Raw genomic sequence first — 23,670 nt, forward strand, 5'->3', positions numbered from 1 at the left:
CACACAGCGCTGACACTCCGGAGTTCAGAGAATGCAGAGTGCTGACACCACTGAGCTCAGAGAACGCACAGCGCTGACACTCCCGAGTTTAGAGAACGCACAGCACTGACAATCCCGAGTTCAGAGAACACACAGCGCTGACACTCGCGAGTTCAGAGAATACACTGCGCTGACACTCCCGAGTTCAGAGAACGCACAGTGCTGACAATCCTGAGTTCAGAGATCGTACAGCACTGACACTACCGAGTTCAGAGAACACACAGCGCGACACTCCTGAGTTCAGAGAACACACAGCGCTGACACTCCTGAGTTCAGAGAACACACAGCGCTGACACTCCCGAGTTCTGAGAACACACAGCGCTGACACTCCCGCGTTCAGAGGACGCACAGCGCTGACACTACTGAGTTCAGAGAACGCACAGCGCTGACAGAACCGAGTTCAGAGAACACACAGCGCTGACACTCCCGAGTTAAGAGAACGCACAGCGCTGACACTCCCGAGTTCAGAGAACACACAGCGCTGATACTACTGAGTTCAGAGAACACACAGCGTGACATTCCCGAGTTCACAGAACACACAGTGCTGACACTCCCGAGTTCAGAGAACGCACAGCGCTGACACTCCCGAGTTCAGAGAACGCACAGCGCTGACACTACTGAGTTCAGAGAACACACAGCGCTGATTCTACTGAGTTCAGAGAACACACAGCGTGACATTCCCGAGTTCACAGAACACACAGCGCTGACACTACTGAGTTCAGAGAACACACAGCGCTGACACTCCCGAGTTCATAGAACGCACAGCGCTGACACTACTGAGTTCAGAGAACACACAGCGCTGACACTCCCGAGTTCAGAGAACGCACAGCGCTGACACTCCCGAGTTCAGATAACGCACAGCGCTGACAGTCCCGAGTTCAGAGAACGCACAGTGCTGACAATCCTGAGTTCAGAGATCGTACAGCACTGACACTCACGAGTTCAGAGAACACACAGCGCTGACACTACCATGTTCAGAGAACACACAGCGCAGTCAATCCCGAATTCAGAGAACACACAGTGCTGACACTCCCGAGTTCAGAGAACACACAGCGCTGACACTCCCGAGTTCAGAGAACACACAGCGCTGACACTCCCGAGTTCAGAGAACACACAGCGCTGACACTCCCAATTTCAGAGAACACACAGCGCTGACACTCCCGAGTTCAGAGAACGCACAGCGCTGACACTCCCGCGTTCAGAGGACGCACAGCGCTGACACTCTCGAGTTCAGAGAACGCACAGCGCTGACACTCCCGAGTTCAGAGAACGCACAGCGCTGACACACCCGAGTTCAGAGAACGCACAGCGCTGACACTCCCGAGTTCAGAGAACGCACAGCGCTGACACTCCCGAGTTCAGAAAACGCACAGCGCTGACACTCCCGAGTTCAGAGAACGCACAGCGCTGACACTCCCGAGTTCAGAAAACGCCCAGCGCTGACACTCCCGAGTTCAGAGAACGCACAGCGCTGACACTCCCGAGTTCAGAGAAAGCACAGCGCTGACACTCCCGAGTTCAGAGAACGCACAGCACTGACACTCCCGAGTTCAGAGAACGCACAGCGCTGACACTCCCGAGTTCAGAGAATGCACAGCGCTGACACAACCGAGTTCAGATAACGCACAGCGCAGTCAATCCCGAATTCAGAGAACACACAGTGCTGACACTCCCGAGTTCAGAGAACACACAGCGCTGACACTCCCGAGTTCAGAGAACACACAGCGCTGACACTCCCGAGTTCAGAGAACACACAGCGCTGACACTCCCAATTTCAGAGAACACACAGCGCTGACACTCCCGAGTTCAGAGAACGCACAGCGCTGACACTCCCGCGTTCAGAGGACGCACAGCGCTGACACTCTCGAGTTCAGAGAACGCACAGCGCTGACACTCCCGAGTTCAGAGAACGCACAGCGCTGACACACCCGAGTTCAGAGAACGCACAGCGCTGACACTCCCGAGTTCAGAGAACGCACAGCGCTGACACTCCCGAGTTCAGAAAACGCACAGCGCTGACACTCCCGAGTTCAGAGAACGCACAGCGCTGACACTCCCGAGTTCAGAAAACGCCCAGCGCTGACACTCCCGAGTTCAGAGAACGCACAGCGCTGACACTCCCGAGTTCAGAGAAAGCACAGCGCTGACACTCCCGAGTTCAGAGAACGCACAGCACTGACACTCCCGAGTTCAGAGAACGCACAGCGCTGACACTCCCGAGTTCAGAGAATGCACAGCGCTGACACAACCGAGTTCAGATAACGCACAGCGCTGACACTCCCGCATTCAGAGGACGCACAGCGCTGACACTCCGGAGTTCAGAGAATACAGAGTGCTGACACCACTGAGCTCAGAGAACGCACAGCGCTGACACTCCCGAGTTTAGAGAACGCACAGCACTGACACTCCCGAGTTTCGAGAACGCACAGCACTGACAATCCCGAGTTCAGAGAACACACTGCGCTGACACTCCCGAGTTCAGAGAACGCACAGTGCTGACAATCCTGAGTTCAGAGATCGTACAGCACTGACACTACCGAGTTCAGAGAACACACAGCGCGACACTCCTGAGTTCAGAGAACACACAGCGCTGACACTCCTGAGTTCAGAGAACACACAGCGCTGACACTCCCGAGTTCAGAGAACACACAGCGCTGACACTCCCGCGTTCAGCGGACGCACAGCGCTGACACTACTGAGTTCAGAGAACACACAGCGCTGACAGAACCGAGTTCAGAGAACACACAGCGCTGCACTCCCGAGTTAAGAGAACGCACAGCGCTGACACTCCCGAGTGAAGAGAACGCACAGCGCTGACACTCCCGAGTTCACAGAACACACAGCGCTGACACTGCCGAGTTCAGAGAACGCACAGCGCTGACACTACTGAGTTCAGAGAACACACAGCGCTGACACTCCCGAGTTCAGAGAATGCACAGCGCTGACACTCCCGAGTTCAGAGAACTCACAGCGCTGGCACTCCCGAATTCAGAGAACACACAGCGCTGACACTCCCGAATTCAGAGAACACACAGCGCTGACACTCCGGAGTTCAGAGAATGCAGAGTGCTGACAGCACTGAGCTCAGAGAACGCACAGCGCTGACACTCCCGAGTTTAGAGAACGCACAGCACTGACAATCCCGAGTTCAGAGAACACACAGCGCTGACACTCGCGAGTTCAGAGAATACACTGCGCTGACACTCCCGAGTTCAGAGAACGCACAGTGCTGACAATCCTGAGTTCAGAGATCGTACAGCACTGACACTACCGAGTTCAGAGAACACACAGCGCGACACTCCTGAGTTCAGAGAACACACAGCGCTGACACTCCTGAGTTCAGAGAACACACAGCGCTGACACTCCCGAGTTCTGAGAACACACAGCGCTGACACTCCCGCGTTCAGAGGACGCACAGCGCTGACACTGCCGAGTTCAGAGAACGCACAACGCTGACACTACTGAGTTCAGAGAACACACAGCGCTGACACTCCCGAGTTCAGAGAATGCACAGCGCTGACACTCCCGAGTTCAGAGAACTCACAGCGCTGGCACTCCCGAATTCAGAGAACAGACAGCGCTGACACTCCCGAATTCAGAGAACACACAGCGCTGACACTCCGGAGTTCAGAGAATGCAGAGTGCTGACACCACTGAGCTCAGAGAACGCACAGCGCTGACACTCCCGAGTTTAGAGAACGCACAGCACTGACAATCCCGAGTTCAGAGAACACACAGCGCTGACACTCGCGAGTTCAGAGAATACACTGCGCTGACACTCCCGAGTTCAGAGAACGCACAGTGCTGACAATCCTGAGTTCAGAGATCGTACAGCACTGACACTACCGAGTTCAGAGAACACACAGCGCGACACTCCTGAGTTCAGAGAACACACAGCGCTGACACTCCTGAGTTCAGAGAACACACAGCGCTGACACTCCCGAGTTCTGAGAACACACAGCGCTGACACTCCCGCGTTCAGAGGACGCACAGCGCTGACACTACTGAGTTCAGAGAACGCACAGCGCTGACAGAACCGAGTTCAGAGAACACACAGCGCTGACACTCCCGAGTTAAGAGAACGCACAGCGCTGACACTCCCGAGTTCAGAGAACACACAGCGCTGATACTACTGAGTTCAGAGAACACACAGCGTGACATTCCCGAGTTCACAGAACACACAGTGCTGACACTCCCGAGTTCAGAGAACGCACAGCGCTGACACTCCCGAGTTCAGAGAACGCACAGCGCTGACACTACTGAGTTCAGAGAACACACAGCGCTGATTCTACTGAGTTCAGAGAACACACAGCGTGACATTCCCGAGTTCACAGAACACACAGCGCTGACACTCCCGAGTTCATAGAACGCACAGCGCTGACACTACTGAGTTCAGAGAACACACAGCGCTGACACTCCCGAGTTCAGAGAACGCACAGCGCTGACACTCCCGAGTTCAGATAACGCACAGCGCTGACAGTCCCGAGTTCAGAGAACGCACAGTGCTGACAATCCTGAGTTCAGAGATCGTACAGCACTGACACTCACGAGTTCAGAGAACACACAGCGCTGACACTCCCGAGTTCAGAGAACACACAGCGCTGACACTCCCGAGTTCAGAGAACGCACAGCGCTGACACTCCCGAGTTCAGAGAACGCACAGCGCTGACACTCCCGAGTTCAGAGAACAGACAGCGCTGACACTCCCGAGTTCAGAGAACACACAGCGCTGACACTCCCGAGTTCAGAGAACACACAGCAATGACACTCCCGAGTTCAGAGAACACACAGCGCTGACACTCCAGAGTTCAGAGAACACACAGCGCTGACACTCCCGAGTTCAGAGAACACACAGCGCTGACACTCCCGAGTTCAGAGAACACACAGCGCTGACAGAACCGAGTTCAGAGAACACACAGCGCTGACACTCCCGAGTGAAGAGAACGCACAGCGCTGACACTCCCGAGTTCAGAGAACGCACAGCGCTGACACTACTGAGTTCAGAGAACACACAGCGCTGATTCTACTGAGTTCAGAGAACACACAGCGTGACATTCCCGAGTTCACAGAACACACAGCGCTGACACTCCCGAGTTCATAGAACGCACAGCGCTGACACTACTGAGTTCAGAGAACACACAGCGCTGACACTCCCGAGTTCAGAGAACGCACAGCGCTGACACTCCCGAGTTCAGATAACGCACAGCGCTGACAGTCCCGAGTTCAGAGAACGCACAGTGCTGACAATCCTGAGTTCAGAGATCGTACAGCACTGACACTCACGAGTTCAGAGAACACACAGCGCTGACACTCCCGAGTTCAGAGAACACACAGCGCTGACACTCCCGAGTTCAGAGAACACACAGCGCTGAGACTCCCGAGTTCAGAGAACACACAGCGCTGACACTCCCGAGTTCAGGGAACACACAGCGCTGACACTCCCGAGTTCAGAGAACACACAGCGCTGACACTCCAGAGTTCAGAGAACACACAGCGCTGACACTCCCGAGTTCAGAGAACACACAGCGCTGACACTCCCGAGTTCAGAGAACACACAGCGCTGACACTCCCGAGTTCAGAGAACACACAGCGCTGAAACTCCCGATTTCAGAGAACACACAGCGCTGACACTCCCGAGTTCAGAGAACACACAGCGCTGACACTCCCGAGTTCAGAGAACACACAGCGCTGACAGAACCGAGTTCAGAGAACACACATCGCTGACACTCCCGAGTGAAGAGAACGCACAGCGCTGACACTCCCGAGTTCAGAGAACGCACAGCGCTGACACTACTGAGTTCACAGAACACACAGCGCTGATTCTACTGAGTTCAGAGAACACACAGCGTGACATTCCCGAGTTCACAGAACACACAGCGCTGACACTCCCGAGTTCAGAGAACGCACAGCGCTGACACTACTCAGTTCAGAGAACACACAGCGCTGACACTCCCGAGTTCAGAAAACGCAGAGCGCTGACACTCCCGAGTTCAGAGAACTCACAGCGCTGACACTCCCGAGTTCAGAGAACACACAGCGCTGACACTCCCGAGTTCAGAGAACACACAGCGCTGACACTCCCGAGTTCAGAGAACACAAAGCGCTGACACTCCCGAGTTCAGAGAGCGCACAGCGCTGACAAACCCGAGTTCAGAGAACACACAGCGCTGACACTCCCGAGTTCAGAGAACACACAGCGCTGACACACCCCAGTTCAGAGAACACACAGCGCTGACACTCCCGAGTTCAGAGAACACACAGCGCTGACACTCCCGCGTTCAGAGGACGCACAGCGCTGACACTCCCGAGTTCAGAGAACGCACAGCGTTGACACTCCCGAGTTCAGAGAACGCACAGCGCTGACACTCCCGAGTTCAGAGAACGCACAGCGCTGACACTCCCGAGTTCAGAAAACGCACAGCGCTGACACTCCCGAGTTCAGAGAACGCACAGCGCTGACACTCCCGAGTTCAGAGAACGCACAGCGCTGACACTCCCGAGTTCAGAGAACGCACAGCGCTGACACTCCCGAGTTCAGAGAACAGACAGCGCTGACACTCCCGAGTTCAGAGAACACACAGCGCTGACACTCCCGAGTTCAGAGAACACACAGCAATGACACTCCCGAGTTCAGAGAACACACAGCGCTGACACTCCAGAGTTCAGAGAACACACAGCGCTGACACTCCCGAGTTCAGAGAACACACAGCGCTGACACTCCCGAGTTCAGAGAACACACAGCGCTGACAGAACCGAGTTCAGAGAACACACAGCGCTGACACTCCCGAGTGAAGAGAACGCACAGCGCTGACACTCCCGAGTTCAGAGAACGCACAGCGCTGACACTACTGAGTTCAGAGAACACACAGCGCTGATTCTACTGAGTTCAGAGAACACACAGCATGACATTCCCGAGTTCACAGAACACACAGCGCTGACACTCCCGAGTTCATAGAACGCACAGCGCTGACACTATTGAGTTCAGAGAACACACAGCGCTGACACTCCCGAGTTCAGAGAACGCACAGCGCTGACACTCCCGAGTTCAGATAACGCACAGCGCTGACAGTCCCGAGTTCAGAGAACGCACAGTGCTGACAATCCTGAGTTCAGAGATCGTACAGCACTGACACTCACGAGTTCAGAGAACACACAGCGCTGACACTACCATGTTCAGAGAACACACAGCGCAGACAATCCCGAATTCAGAGAACACACAGCGCTTACACTCCCGAGTTCAGAGAACACACAGCGCTGACACACCCGAGTTCAGAGAACACACAGCGCTGACACTCCCGAGTTCAGAGAACACACAGCGCTGACACACCCCAGTTCAGAGAACGCACAGCGCTGACACTCCCGAGTTCAGAGAACAGACAGCGCTGACACTCCCGAGTTCAGAGAACACACAGCGCTGACACTCCCGAGTTCAGAGAACACACAGCAATGACACTCCCGAGTTCAGAGAACACACAGCGCTGACACTCCAGAGTTCAGAGAACACACAGCGCTGACACTCTCGAGTTCAGAGAACACACAGCGCTGACACTCCCGAGTTCAGAGAACACACAGCGCTGACACTCCCGAGTTCAGAGAACACACAGCGCTGACAGAACCGAGTTCAGAGAACACACAGCGCTGACACTCCCGAGTGAAGAGAAAGCACAGCGCTGACACTCCCGAGTTCAGAGAACGCACAGCGCTGACACTACTGAGTTCAGAGAACACACAGCGCTGATTCGACTGAGTTCAGAGAACACACAGCGTGACATTCCCGAGTTCACAGAACACACAGCGCTGACACTCCCGAGTTCATAGAACGCACAGCGCTGACACTACTGAGTTCAGAGAAAACACAGCGCTGACACTCCCGAGTTCAGAGAACGCACAGCGCTGACACTCCCGAGTTCAGAGAACTCACAGCGCTGACACTCCCGAGTTCAGAGAACACACAGCGCTGACTCTCCCGAGTTCAGAGAACGCACAGTGTCAACACTCCCGAGTTCAGAGAACACACAGCGCTCACACTCCCGAGTTCAGAGAACACACAGCGCTGACACTCCCGAGTTCAGAGAACACACAGCGCTGACACTCCCGAGTTCAGAGAGCGCACAGCGCTGACAGTCCCGAGTTCAGAGAACGCACAGCGCTGACACTCCCGAGTTCAGAGAACGCACAGTGCTGACAGTCCCGAGTTCAGAGAACGCACAGCGCTGACAGTCCCGAGTTCAGAGAACGCACAGTGCTGACAATCCTGAGTTCAGAGATCGTACAGCACTGACACTCCCGAGTTCAGAGAACACACAGCGCTGACACTACCATGTTCAGAGAACACACAGCGCAGTCAATCCCGAATTCAGAGAACACACAGTGCTGACACTCCCGAGTTCAGAGAACACACAGCGCTGACACTCCCGAGTTCAGAGAACACACAGCGCTGACACTCCCGCGTTCAGAGAACGCACAGCGCTGACACTCCCGCGTTCAGAGGACGCACAGCGCTGACACTCTCGAGTTCAGAGAACGCACAGCGCTGACACTCCCGAGTTCAGAGAACGCACAGCGCTGACACACCCGAGTTCAGAGAACGCACAGCGCTGACACTCCCGAGTTCAGAGAACGCACAGCGCTGACACTCCCGAGTTCAGAAAACGCACAGCGCTGACACTCCCGAGTTCAGAGAACGCACAGCGCTGACACTCCCGAGTTCAGAAAACGCCCAGCGCTGACACTCCCGAGTTCAGAGAACGCACAGCGCTGACACTCCCGAGTTCAGAGAAAGCACAGCGCTGACACTCCCGAGTTCAGAGAACGCACAGCGCTGACACTCCCGAGTTCAGAGAACACACAGCGCTGACACTCCCGAGTTCAGAGAACGCACAGCGCTGACACTCCCGCATTCAGAGGACGCACAGCGCTGACACTCCGGAGTTCAGAGAATACAGAGTGCTGACACCACTGAGCTCAGAGAACGCACAGCGCTGACACTCCCGAGTTTAGAGAACGCACAGTGCTGACAATCCTGAGTTCAGAGATCGTACAGCACTGACACGACCGAGTTCAGAGAACACACAGCGCGACACTCCTGAGTTCAGAGAACACACAGCGCTGACACTCCTGAGTTCAGAGAACACACAGCGCTGACAGAACCGAGTTCAGAGAACACACAGCGCTACACTCCCGAGTTAAGAGAACGCACAGCGCTGACACTCCCGAGTGAAGAGAACGCACAGCGCTGACACTCCCGAGTTCACAGAACACACAGCGCTGACACTGCCGAGTTCAGAGAACACACAGCGCTGACACTCCCGAGTTCACAGAACACACAGCGCTGACACTCCCGAGTTCAGAGAACACACAGCGCTGACACTCCCGAGTTCAGAGAATGCACAGCGCTGACACTCCCGAGTTCAGAGAACTCACAGCGCTGGCACTCCCGAATTCAGAGAACACACAGCGCTGACACTCCCGAATTCAGAGAACACACAGCGCTGACACTCCGGAGTTCAGAGAATGCAGAGTGCTGACACCACTGAGCTCAGAGAACGCACAGCGCTGACACTCCCGAGTTTAGAGAACGCAGAGCACTGACAATCCCGAGTTCAGAGAACACACAGCGCTGACACTCGCGAGTTCAGAGAATACACTGCGCTGACACTCCCGAGTTCAGAGAACGCACAGTGCTGACAATCCTGAGTTCAGAGATCGTACAGCACTGACACTACCGAGTTCAGAGAACACACAGCGCGACACTCCTGAGTTCAGAGAACACACAGCGCTGACACTCCTGAGTTCAGAGAACACACAGCGCTGCACTCCCGAGTTCTGAGAACACACAGCGCTGACACTCCCGCGTTCAGAGAACGCACAGCGCTGACACTACTGAGTTCAGAGAACACACAGCGCTGACACTCCCGAGTTCAGAGAATGCACAGCGCTGACACTCCCGAGTTCAGAGAACTCACAGCGCTGGCACTCCCGAATTCAGAGAACACACAGCGCTGACACTCCCGAATTCAGAGAACACACAGCGCTGACACTCCGGAGTTCAGAGAATGCAGAGTGCTGACACCACTGAGCTCAGAGAACGCACAGCGCTGACACTCCCGAGTTTAGAGAACGCACAGCACTGACAATCCCGAGTTCAGAGAACACACAGCGCTGACACTCGCGAGTTCAGAGAATACACTGCGCTGACACTCCCGAGTTCAGAGAACGCACAGTGCTGACAATCCTGAGTTCAGAGATCGTACAGCACTGACACTACCGAGTTCAGAGAACACACAGCGCGACACTCCTGAGTTCAGAGAACACACAGCGCTGACACTCCTGAGTTCAGAGAACACACAGCGCTGACACTCCCGAGTTCTGAGAAAACACAGCGCTGACACTCCCGCGTTCAGAGGACGCACAGCGCTGACACTACTGAGTTCAGAGAACGCACAGCGCTGACAGAACCGAGTTCAGAGAACACACAGCGCTGACACTCCCGAGTTAAGAGAACGCACAGCGCTGACACTCCCGAGTTCAGAGAACACACAGCGCTGATACTACTGAGTTCAGAGAACACACAGCGTGACATTCCCGAGTTCACAGAACACACAGTGCTGACACTCCCGAGTTCAGAGAACGCACAGCGCTGACACTCCCGAGTTCAGAGAACACACAGCGCTGACACTCCCGAGTTCAGAGAACACACAGCGCTGACACTCCCGGTTTCAGAGAACACACAGCGCTGACACTCCTGAGTTCAGAGAACACACAGCCCTGACAGAACCGAGTTCAGAGAACACACAGCGCTGACACTCCCGAGTGAAGAGAACGCACAGCGCTGACACTCCCGAGTTCACAGAACACACAGCGCTGACACTGCCGAGTTCAGAGAACGCACAGCGCTGACACAACTGAGTTCAGAGAACACACAGCGCTGACACTCCCGAGTTCAGAGAATGCACAGCGCTGACACTACCATGTTCAGAGAACACACAGCGCTGACACTCCCGAATTCAGAGAACACACGGCGCTGACACTCCCGAGTTCAGAGAACACACAGCGCCGACACTCCCGAGTTCAGAGAACACACTGCGCTGACACTCCCGAGTTCAGAGAACACACAGCGCCGACACTCCCGAGTTCAGAGAACACACAGCGCGGACACTCCCGAGTTCAGAGAACACACAGCGCCGACACTCCCGAGTTCAGAGAACACACTGCGCTGACACTCCCGAGTTCAGAGAACACACAGCGCTGACAGTCCCGAGTTCAGAGAACGCACAGCGCTGACACTCCCGAGTTCAGAGAACACACAGCGCTGACACTCCCGAGTTCAGAGAACGCACAGCGCTGACACTCCCGAGTTCAGAGAACGCACAGCGCTGACACTCCCGAGTTCAGAGAACACTCCCAAGTTCTGGAAACACACAGGGCTGAAACTACCGAGTTCAGAGAACGCACAGCGCTGACATTCCCGAGTTCAGAGAACGCACAGCGCTGACAATCCCGGCTTCAGAGAACGCACAGCGCCGAAACTCCCGAGTTCAGAAAACGCACAGCGCTGACACTCCCGAGTTCAGAGAACACACAGCGCTGACACTCCCGAGTTCAGAGAACACACAGCGCTGACACTCCCGAGTTCAGAGAACACACAGCGCTGACACTCCCGAGTTCAGAGAACGCACAGCGCTGACATTCCCGAGTTCAGAGAAAACACAGCGCTGACACGACCGACTTCAGAGTACGCACAGCGCTGACATTCCCGAGTTCAGAGAACGCACAGCGCTGACAATCCCGGCTTCAGAGAACGCACAGCGCTGACACTCCCGAGTTCAGAGAACACACAGCGCTGACAATCCCGAGTTCAGAGAACACACAGCGCTGACACTCCCGAGTTCAGAGAACGCACAGCGCTGACACTCCCGAGTTCAGAGAACACACAGCGCTGACAATCCCGAGTTCAGAGAACACACAGCGCCGAAACTCCCGAGTTCAGAAAACGCACAGCGCTGACACTCCCGAGTTCAGAGAACACACAGCGCTGACACTCCCGAGTTCAGAGAACACACAGCGCTGACAATCCCGAGTTCAGAGAACACACAGCGCTGACACTCCCAAGTTCAGAGAACACACATCGCTGACAATCACGAGTTCAGAGAACGCACAGCGCTGACACTCCCGAGTTCAGAGAACGCACAGCGCTGACACTCCCGAGTTCAGAGAACACACAGCGCTGACACTACCGAGTTCAGAGAACACACAGCGCTGACACTACCGAGTTCAGAGAACACACAGCGCTGACACTCCCGAGTTCAGAGAACACACAGCGCTGACACACCAGAGTTCAGAGAACACACAGCGCTGACACTCCCGAGTTCAGAGAACACACAGCGCTGACACTCCCGAGTTCAGAGAACGCACAGCGCTGACAGTCTCGAATTCAGAGAACGCACAGCGCTGACACTCCCGAATTCAGAGAACACACAGTGCTGACAATCCTGAGTTCAGAGATCGTACAGCACTGACACTACCGAGTTCAGAGAACACACAGCGCTGACACAACCGAGTTCAGAGAACGCACAGCGCAGACAATCCCGAATTCAGAGAACACACAGCGCTTACACTCTCGAGTTCAGAGAACACACAGCGCTGACACTCCCGAGTTCAGAGAACACACAGCGCTGACACTCCCGAGTTCAGAGAACACACAGCGCTGACACTCCCGAGTTCAGAGAACACACAGCGCTGACACTCCCGAGTTCAGAGAACGCACAGCGCTGACACTCCCGAGTTCAGAGAACACACAGCGCTGACACTCCCGAGTTCAGAGAACGCACAGCGCTGACACTCCCGAGTTCAGAGAACGCACAGCGCTGACACTCCCGAGTTCAGAGAACACACAGCGATGACACTCCCGAGTTCAGAGAACACACAGCGCTGACACTCCCGAGTTCAGAGAATGCACAGCGCTGACACTCCCAAGTTCTGGAAACACACAGGGCTGAAACTACCGAATTCAGAGAAAACAAAACGCTGCCACTCCCGAGTTCAGAGAACACACAGCGCTGACACTACCGAGTTCAGAGAACGCACAGCGCTGACACGCCCGAGTTCAGAGAACGCACAGCGCTGACACTACCGAGTTCAGAGAATGCACAGCGCTGACACTCCCGAGTTCAGAGAACACACAGCGCTGACACTCCCGAGTTCAGAGAACGCACAGCCCTGACACTACTGAGTTCAGAGAACACACAGCGCTGACACTCCCGAGTTCAGAGAACGCACAGCGCTGACACAACCGAGTTCAGTGAACGCACAGCGCTGACACACCCGCATTCAGAGGACGCACAGCGCTGACACTCCGGAGTTCAGAGAATGCAGAGCGCTGACACCACTGAGCTCAGGAAACGCACAGCGCTGACACTCCCGAGTTTAGAGAACACACAGCACTGACAATCCCGAGTTCAGAGAACGCACAGCGCTGACATTCCCGAGTTCAGAGAAAACACAGCGCTGACACGACCGAGTTCAGAGAACGCACAGCGCTGACAATCCCGGCTTCAGAGAACGCACAGCGCCGAAACTCCCGAGTTCAGAGAACGCACAGCGCTGACACTCCCGAGTTCAGAGAACACACAGCGCTGACACTCCCGAGTTCAGAGAACACACAGCGCTGACACTCCCGAGTTCAGAGAACACACAGCGCTGACACTCCCGAGTTCAGAGAACACACAGCGCTGACACTCCCGAGTTCAGAGAACACACAGCGCTGACACTCCCGAGTTCAGAGAACACACAGCGCTGACACTCCCGAGTTCAGAGAACACACAGCGCTGACAATCCCGAGTTCAGAGAACTCACAGCGCTAACACTCCCGAGTTCAGAGAACACACAGCGCTGACACTCCCGAGTTCAGAGAACACACAGCGCTGACACTCCCGCGTTCAGAGAACACACAGCGCTGACACTCCCGAGTTCAGAGAACGCACAGCGCTGACAGAACCGAGTTCAGAGAACACACAGCGCTGACTCTCCCGAGTTCAGAGAACGCACAGAGATGACAATCCCGAGTTCAGAGAACACACAGAGCTGACAATCCCGAGTTCAGAGAACACACAGCGCCGAAACTCCCGAGTTCAGAAAACGCACAGCGCTGACACTCCCGAGTTCAGAGAACACACAGCGCTGACACTCCCGAGTTCAGAGAACACACAGCGCTGACAATCCCGAGTTCAGAGAACACACAGCGCTGACACTCCCAAGTTCAGAGAACACACATCGCTGACAATCACGAGTTCAGAGAACGCACAGCGCTGACACTCCCGAGTTCAGAGAACGCACAGCGCTGACACTCCCGAGTTCAGAGAACACACAGCGCTGACACTCCCGAGTTCAGAGAACACACAGCGCTGACACTACCGAGTTCAGAGAACACACAGCGCTGACACTCCCGAGTTCAGAGAACACACAGCGCTGACACACCAGAGTTCAGAGAACACACAGCGCTGACACTCCCGAGTTCAGAGAACACACAGCGCTGACACTCCCGAGTTCAGAGAACGCACAGCGCTGACAGTCCCGAATTCAGAGAACGCACAGCGCTGACACTCCCGAGTTCAGAGAACACACAGTGCTGACAATCCTGAGTTCAGAGATCGTACAGCACTGACACTACCGAGTTCAGAGAACACACAGCGCTGACACAACCGAGTTCAGAGAACGCACAGCGCAGACAATCCCGAATTCAGAGAACACACAGCGCTTACACTCTCGAGTTCAGAGAACACACAGCGCTGACACTCCCGAGTTCAGAGAACACACAGCGCTGACACTCCCGAGTTCAGAGAACACACAGCGCTGACACTCCCGAGTTCAGAGAACACACAGCGCTGACACTCCCGAGTTCAGAGAACGCACAGCGCTGACACTCCCGAGTTCAGAGAACACACAGCGCTGACACTCCCGAGTTCAGAGAACGCACAGCGCTGACACTCCCGAGTTCAGAGAACACACAGCGCTGACACTCCCGAGTTCAGAGAACACACAGCGATGACACTCCCGAGTTCAGAGAACACACAGCGCTGACACTCCCAAGTTCTGGAAACACACAGGGCTGAAACTACCGAATTCAGAGAAAACAAAACGCTGCCACTCCCGAGTTCAGAGAACACACAGCGCTGACACTACCGAGTTCAGAGAACGCACAGCGCTGACACGCCCGAGTTCAGAGAACGCACAGCGCTGACACTACCGAGTTCAGAGAATGCACAGCGCTGACACTACCGAGTTCAGAGAACACACAGCGCTGACACTCCCGAGTTCAGAGAACGCACTGCCCTGACACTACTGAGTTCAGAGAACACACAGCGCTGACACTCCCGAGTTCAGAGAACGTAACAGCGCTGACACAACCGAGTTCAGTGAACGCACAGCGCTGACACACCCGCATTCAGAGGACGCACAGCGCTGACACTCCGGAGTTCAGAGAATGCAGAGCGCTGACACCACTGAGCTCAGAGAACGCACAGCGCTGACACTCCCGAGTTTAGAGAACACACAGCACTGACAATCCCGAGTTCAGAGAACGCACAGCGCTGACATTCCCGAGTTCAGAGAAAACACAGCGCTGACACGACCGAGTTCAGAGAACGCACAGCGCTGACAATCCCGGCTTCAGAGAACGCACAGCGCCGAAACTCCCGAGTTCAGAGAACGCACAGCGCTGACACTCCCGAGTTCAGAGAACACACAGCGCTGACACTCCCGAGTTCAGAGAACACACAGCGCTGACACTCCCGAGTTCAGAGAACACACAGCGCTGACACTCCCGAGTTCAGAGAACACACAGCGCTGACACTCCCGAGTTCAGAGAACACACAGCGCTGACACTCCCGAGTTCAGAGAACACACAGCGCTGACAATCCCGAGTTCAGAGAACTCACAGCGCTGACACTCCCGAGTTCAGAGAACACACAGCGCTGACACTCCCGAGTTCAGAGAACACACAGCGCTGACACTCCCGCGTTCAGAGAACACACAGCGCTGACACTCCCGAGTTCAGAGAACGCACAGCGCTGACAGAACCGAGTTCAGAGAACACACAGCGCTGACACTCCCGAGTTAAGAGAACACACAGCGCTGACTCTCCCGAGTTCAGAGAACGCACAGAGCTGACAATCCCGAGTTCAGAGAACACACAGAGCTGACAATCCCGAGGTCACAGAACACACAGCGCTGACTCTCCCGAGTTCAGAGAACACACAGCGCTGACACTCCCGAGTTCAGAGAATGCACAGCGCTGACACTCCCGAGTTCAGAGAACACACAGCGCTGACACTCCCGAGTTCAGAGAACACACAGCGCTGACACTCCCGAGTTCAGAGAACACACAGCGCTGACACTCCCGAGTTCAGAGAACACACAGCGCTGACACTCCCGAGTTCAGAGAACACACAGAGCTGACAATCCCGAGTTCAGAGGACGCACAGCGCTGACAGAACCGAGTTCAGAGAACACACAGCGCTGACACTCCCGAGTGAAGAGAACGCACAGCGCTGACACTCCCGAGTTCAGAGAACGCACAGCGCTGACACTACTGAGTTCAGAGAACACACAGCGTGACATTCCCGAGTTCACAGAACACACAGAGCTGACACTCCCGAGTTCAGAGAACGCACAGCGCTGACACTCCCGAGTTCAGAGAACGCACAGCGCTGACACTACTGAGTTCAGAGAACACACAGCGCTGACGCTCCCGAGTTCAGAGAACGCACAGCGCTGACACAACCGAGTTCAGAGAACGCACAGCGCTGACACACCCGCATTCAGAGGACGCACAGCGCTGACACTCCGGAGTTCAGAGAATGCAGAGCGCTGACACCACTGAGCTCAGAGAACGCACAGCGCTGACACTCCCGAGTTTAGAGAACGCACAGCACTGACAATCCCGAGTTCAGAGAATGCACAGCGCTGACACTCCCAAGTTCTGGAAACACACAGGGCTGAAACTACCGAATTCAGAGAACACAAAACGCTGCCACTCCCGAGTTCAGAAAACACACAGAGCTGACACTCCCGAGTTCAGTGAACGCACAGCGCTGACATTTCCGAGTTCAGAGAAAACACAGCGCTGACACGACCGAGTTCAGAGAACGCACAGCGCTGACATTCCCGAGTTCAGAGAACGCACAGCGCTGACAATCCCGGCTTCAGAGAACGCACAGCGCCGAAACTCCCGAGTTCAGAAAACGCACAGCGCTGACACTCCCGAGTTCAGAGAACACACAGCGCTGACACTTCCGAGTTCAGAGACCACACAGCGCTGACAATCCCGAGTTCAGAGAACACACAGCGCTGACACTCCCGAGTTCAGAGAACACACAGCGCTGACACTCCCGAGTTCAGAGAACACACAGCGCTGACACTCCCAAGTTCAGAGAACACACATCGCTGACAATCCTGAGTTCAGAGCAGACACAGCGCTGACACTCCCAAGTTCAGAGAACACACATCGCTGACAATCACGAGTTCAGAGAACGCACAGCGCTGACACTCCCGAGTTCAGAGAACACACAGCGCTGACACTCCCGAGTTCAGAGAACACACAGCGCTGACACTACCGAGTTCAGAGAACACACAGCGCTGACACTACCGAGTTCAGAGAACACACAGCGCTGACACTCCCGAGTTCAGAGAACACACAGCGCTGACACACCCGAGTTCAGAGAACACACAGCGCTGACACTCCCGAGTTCAGAGAACACACAGAGCTGACAATCCCGAGTTCAGAGGACGCACAGCGCTGACAGAACCGAGTTCAGAGAACACACAGCGCTGACACTCCCGAGTGAAGAGAACGCACAGCGCTGATACTCCCGAGTTCAGAGAACGCACAGCGCTGACACTACTGAGTTCAGAGAACACACAGCGCTGATACTACTGAGTTCAGAGAACACACAGCGTGACATTCCCGAGTTCACAGAACACACAGCGCTGACACTCCCGAGTTCAGAGAACACACAGCGCTGACACTCCCGAGTTCAGAGAACACACAGCGATGACAATCCCGAGTTCAGAGAACACACAGCGCAGACAATCCCGAGTTCAGAGAACGCACAGCGCTGACACTACCGAATTCAGAGGAAACAAAACGCTGCCACTCCCGAGTTCAGAGAACACACAGCGCTGACACTACCGAGTTCAGAGAACGCACAGCGCTGACAATCCCGGCTTCAGAGAACGCACAGCGCCGAAACTCCCGAGTTCAGAGAACGCACAGCGCTGACACTCCCGAGTTCAGAGAACACACAGCGCTGACACTCCCGAGTTCAGAGAACACACAGCGCTGACACTCCCGAGTTCAGAGAACACACAGCGCTGACACTCCCGAGTTCAGAGAACACACAGCGCTGACACTCCTGAGTTCAGAGAACACACAGCGCTGACACTCCCGAGTTCAGAGAACGCACAGCGCTGACAGAACCGAGTTCAGAACACACAGCGCTGACACTCCCAAGTTAAGAGAACACACAGCGCTGACTCTCCCGAGTTCAGAGAACACACCCCGCTGACACTCCCGAGTTCAGAGAAAGCACAGCGCTGACACTCCCGAGTTCAGAGAACACACAGCGCTGACACTCCCGAGTTCAGAGAACACACAGCACTGACACTCCCGAGTTCAGAGAACACACAGCGCTGACACTCCCGAGTTCAGAGAACACACAGCGCTGACACTCCCGAGTTCAGAGAACACACAGAGCTGACAATCCCGAGTTCAGAGGACGCACAGCGCTGACAGAACCGAGTTCAGAGAACACACAGCGCTGACACTCCCGAGTGAAGAGAACGCACAGCGCTGACACTCCCGAGTTCAGAGAACGCACAGCGCTGACACTACTGAGTTCAGAGAACACACAGCGCTGACGCTCCCGAGTTCAGAGAACGCACAGCGCTGACACAACCGAGTTCAGAGAACGCACAGCGCTGACACACCCGCATTCAGAGGACGCACAGCGCTGACACTCCGGAGTTCAGAGAATGCAGAGCGCTGACACCACTGAGCTCAGAGAACGCACAGCGCTGACACTCCCGAGTTTAGAGAACGCACAGCACTGACAATCCCGAGTTCAGAGAATGCACAGCGCTGACATCCCATGTTCTGGAAACACACAGGGCTGAAACTACCGAATTCAGAGAACACAAAACGCTGCCACTCCCGAGTTCAGAAAACACACAGAGCTGACACTCCCGAGTTCAGTGAACGCACAGCGCTGACATTTCCGAGTTCAGAGAAAACACAGCGCTGACACGACCGAGTTCAGAGAACACACAGCGCTGACACTTCCGAGTTCAGAGAACACACAGCGCTGACATTCCCGAGTTCAGAGAACGCACAGCGCTGACAATCCCGGCTTCAGAGAACGCACAGCGCCGAAACTCCCGAGTTCAGAAAACGCACAGCGCTGACACTCCCGAGTTCAGAGAACACACAGCGCTGACAATCCCGAGTTCAGACAACACACAGCGCTGACACTCCCGAGTTCAGAGAACACACAGCGCTGACACTCCCGAGTTCAGAGAACACACAGCGCTGACACTCCCAAGTTCAGAGAACACACATCGCTGACAATCCTGAGTTCAGAGCAGACACAGCGCTGACACTCCCAAGTTCAGAGAACACACATCGCTGACAATCACGAGTTCAGAGAACGCACAGCGCTGACACTCCCGAGTTCAGAGAACACACAGCGCTGACACTCCCGAGTTCAGAGAACACACAGCGCTGACACTACCGAGTTCAGAGAACACACAGCGCTGACACTACCGAGTTCAGAGAACACACAGCGCTGACACTCCCGAGTTCAGAGAACACACAGCGCTGACACACCCGAGTTCAGAGAACACACAGCGCTGACACTCCCGAGTTCAGAGAACACACAGCGCTGACACTCCCGATTTCAGAGAACACACAGCGCTGACACTCCCGAGTTCAGAGAACGCACAGCGCTGACAGTCCCGAGTTCAGAGAACGCACAGCGCTGACACTCCCGAGTTCAGAGAACACACAGTGCTGACAATCCTGAGTTCAGAGATCGTACATCACTGACACTACCGAGTTCAGAGAACACACAGCGCTGACACAACCGAGTTCAGAGAACGCACAGCGCAGATAATCCCAAATTCAGAGAACACATTGCGCTGACACAACCGAGTTCAGAGAACAAACAGCGCTGACACTCCCGAGTTCAGAGAACACACAGCGCTGACACTCCCGAGTTCAGAGAACGCACAGCGCTGACACTCCCGAGTTCAGAGAATGCACAGCGCTGACACTACCGAGTTCAGAGAACACACAGCGATGACAATCCCGAGTTCAGAGAACACACAGCGCTGACACTCCCGAGTTCAGAGAACACACAGCGCTGACACTCCCGAGTTCAGAGAACACACAGCGCTGACACTCCCGAGTTCAGAGAACGCACAGCGCTGACACTCCCGAGTTCAGAGAACACACAGCGCTGACACTCCCGAGTTCTGAGAACACACAGCGCTGACAATCCCGAGTTCAGAGAACTCACAGCGCTGACACTCACGAGTTCAGAGAACACACAGCGCTGACACTCCCGAGTTCAGAGAACACACAGCGCTGACACTCCCGCGTTCAGAGAACACACAGCGCTGACACTCCCGAGTTCAGAGAACGCACAGCGCTGACAGAACCGAGTTCAGAGAACACACAGCGCTGACACTCCCGAGTTAAGAGAACACACAGCGCTGACTCTCCCGAGTTCAGAGAACGCACAGAGCTGACAATCCCGAGTTCAGAGAACACACAGAGCTGACAATCCCGAGTTCACAGAACACACAGCGCTGACTCTCCCGAGTTCAGAGAACACACCCCGCTGACACTCCCGAGTTCAGAGAACACACAGCACTGACACTCCCGAGTTCAGAGAACACACAGCGCTGACACTCCCGAGTTCAGAGAACACACAGCGCTGACACTCCCGAGTTCAGAGAACACACAGAGCTGACAATCCCGAGTTCAGATGACACACAGCGCTGACAGAACCGAGTTCAGAGAACACACAGCGCTGACACTCCCGAGTGAAGAGAACGCACAGCGCTGACACTCCCGAGTTCAGAGAACGCACAGCGCTGACACTACTGAGTTCAGAGAACACACAGCGCTGATACTACTGAGTTCAGAGAACACACAGCGTGACATTCCCGAGTTCACAGAACACACAGCGCTGACACTCCCGAGTTCAGAGAACACACAGCGCTGACACTCCCGAGTTCAGAGAACACACAGCGATGACAATCCCGAGTTCAGAGAACACACAGCGCAGACAATCCCGAGTTCAGAGAACGCACAGCGCTGACACTCCCAAGTTCTGGAAACACACAGGGCTGAAACTACCGAATTCAGAGAAAACAAAACGCTGTCACTCCCGAGTTCAGAGAACACACAGCGCTGACACTACCGAGTTCAGAGAACGCACAGCGCTGACACGCCCGAGTTCAGAGAACGCACAGCGCTGACACTACCGAGTTCAGAGAATGCACAGCGCTGACACTACCGAGTTCAGAGAACACACAGCGCTGACACTCCCGAGTTCAGAGAACGCACAGCCCTGACACGACTGAGTTCAGAGAACACACAGCGCTGACACTCCCGAGTTCAGAGAACGCACAGCGCTGACACAACCGAGTTCAGTGAACGCACAGCGCTGACACACCCGCATTCAGAGGACGCACAGCGCTGACACTCCGGAGTTCAGAGAATGCAGAGCGCTGACACCACTGAGCTCAGAGAACGCACAGCGCTGACACTCCCGAGTTTAGAGAACGCACAGCACTGACAATCCCGAGTTCAGAGAATGCACAGCGCTGACACTCCCATGTTCTGGAAACACACAGGGCTGAAACTACCGAATTCAGAGAACACAAAACGCTGCCACTCCCGAGTTCAGAAAACACACAGAGCTGACACTCCCGAGTTCAGTGAACGCACAGCGCTGACATTTCCGAGTTCAGAGAAAACACAGCGCTGACACGACCGAGTTCAGAGAACACACAGCGCTGACACTTCCGAGTTCAGAGAACACACAGCGCTGACATTCCCGAGTTCAGAGAACGCACAGCGCTGACAATCCCGGCTTCAGAGAACGCACAGCGCCGAAACTCCCGAGTTCAGAAAACGCACAGCGCTGACACTCCCGAGTTCAGAGAACACACAGCGCTGACACTTCCGAGTTCAGAGAACACACAGCGCTGACAATCCCGAGTTCAGACAACACACAGCGCTGACACTCCCGAGTTCAGAGAACACACAGCGCTGACACTCCCGAGTTCAGAGAACACACAGCGCTGACACTCCCAAGTTCAGAGAACACACATCGCTGACAATCCTGAGTTCAGAGCAGACACAGCGCTGACACTCCCAAGTTCAGAGAACACACATCGCTGACAATCACGAGTTCAGAGAACGCACAGCGCTGACACTCCCGAGTTCAGAGAACACACAGCGCTGACACTCCCGAGTTCAGAGAACACACAGCGCTGACACTACCGAGTTCAGAGAACACACAGCGCTGACACTACCGAGTTCAGAGAACACACAGCGCTGACACTCCCGAGTTCAGAGAACACACAGCGCTGACACTCCCGAGTTCAGAGAACACACAGCGCTGACACTCCCGAGTTCAGAGAACACACAGCGCTGACACTCCCGATTTCAGAGAACACACAGCGCTGACACTCCCGAGTTCAGAGAACGCACAGCGCTGACAGTCCCGAGTTCAGAGAACGCACAGCGCTGACACTCCCGAGTTCAGAGAACACACAGTGCTGACAATCCTGAGTTCAGAGATCGTACATCACTGACACTACCGAGTTCAGAGAACACACAGCGCTGACACAACCGAGTTCAGAGAACGCACAGCGCAGACAATCCCAAATTCAGAGAACACATTGCGCTGACACAACCGAGTTCAGAGAACAAACAGCGCTGACACTCCCGAGTTCAGAGAACACACAGCGCTGACACTCCCGAGTTCAGAGAACGCACAGCGCTGACACTCCCGAGTTCAGAGAATGCACAGCGCTGACACTACCGAGTTCAGAGAACACACAGCGATGACAATCCCGAGTTCAGAGAACACACAGCGCTGACACTCCCGAGTTCAGAGAACACACAGCGCTGACACTCCCGAGTTCAGAGAACACACAGCGCTGACACTCCCGAGTTCAGAGAACGCACAGCGCTGACACTCCCGAGTTCAGAGAACACACAGCGCTGACACTCCCGAGTTCTGAGAACACACAGCGCTGACAATCCCGAGTTCAGAGAACTCACAGCGCTGACACTCACGAGTTCAGAGAACACACAGCGCTGACACTCCCGAGTTCAGAGAACACACAGCGCTGACACTCCCGCGTTCAGAGAACACACAGCGCTGACACTCCCGAGTTCAGAGAACGCACAGCGCTGACAGAACCGAGTTCAGAGAACACACAGCGCTGACACTCCCGAGTTAAGAGAACACACAGCGCTGACTCTCCCGAGTTCAGAGAACGCACAGAGCTGACAATCCCGAGTTCACAGAACACACAGCGCTGACTCTCCCGAGTTCA

This window comes from Heptranchias perlo, chromosome 5, assembly GCF_035084215.1.
Source record: "Heptranchias perlo isolate sHepPer1 chromosome 5, sHepPer1.hap1, whole genome shotgun sequence".
Classification (NCBI taxonomy): Eukaryota; Metazoa; Chordata; class Chondrichthyes; order Hexanchiformes; family Hexanchidae; genus Heptranchias; species Heptranchias perlo.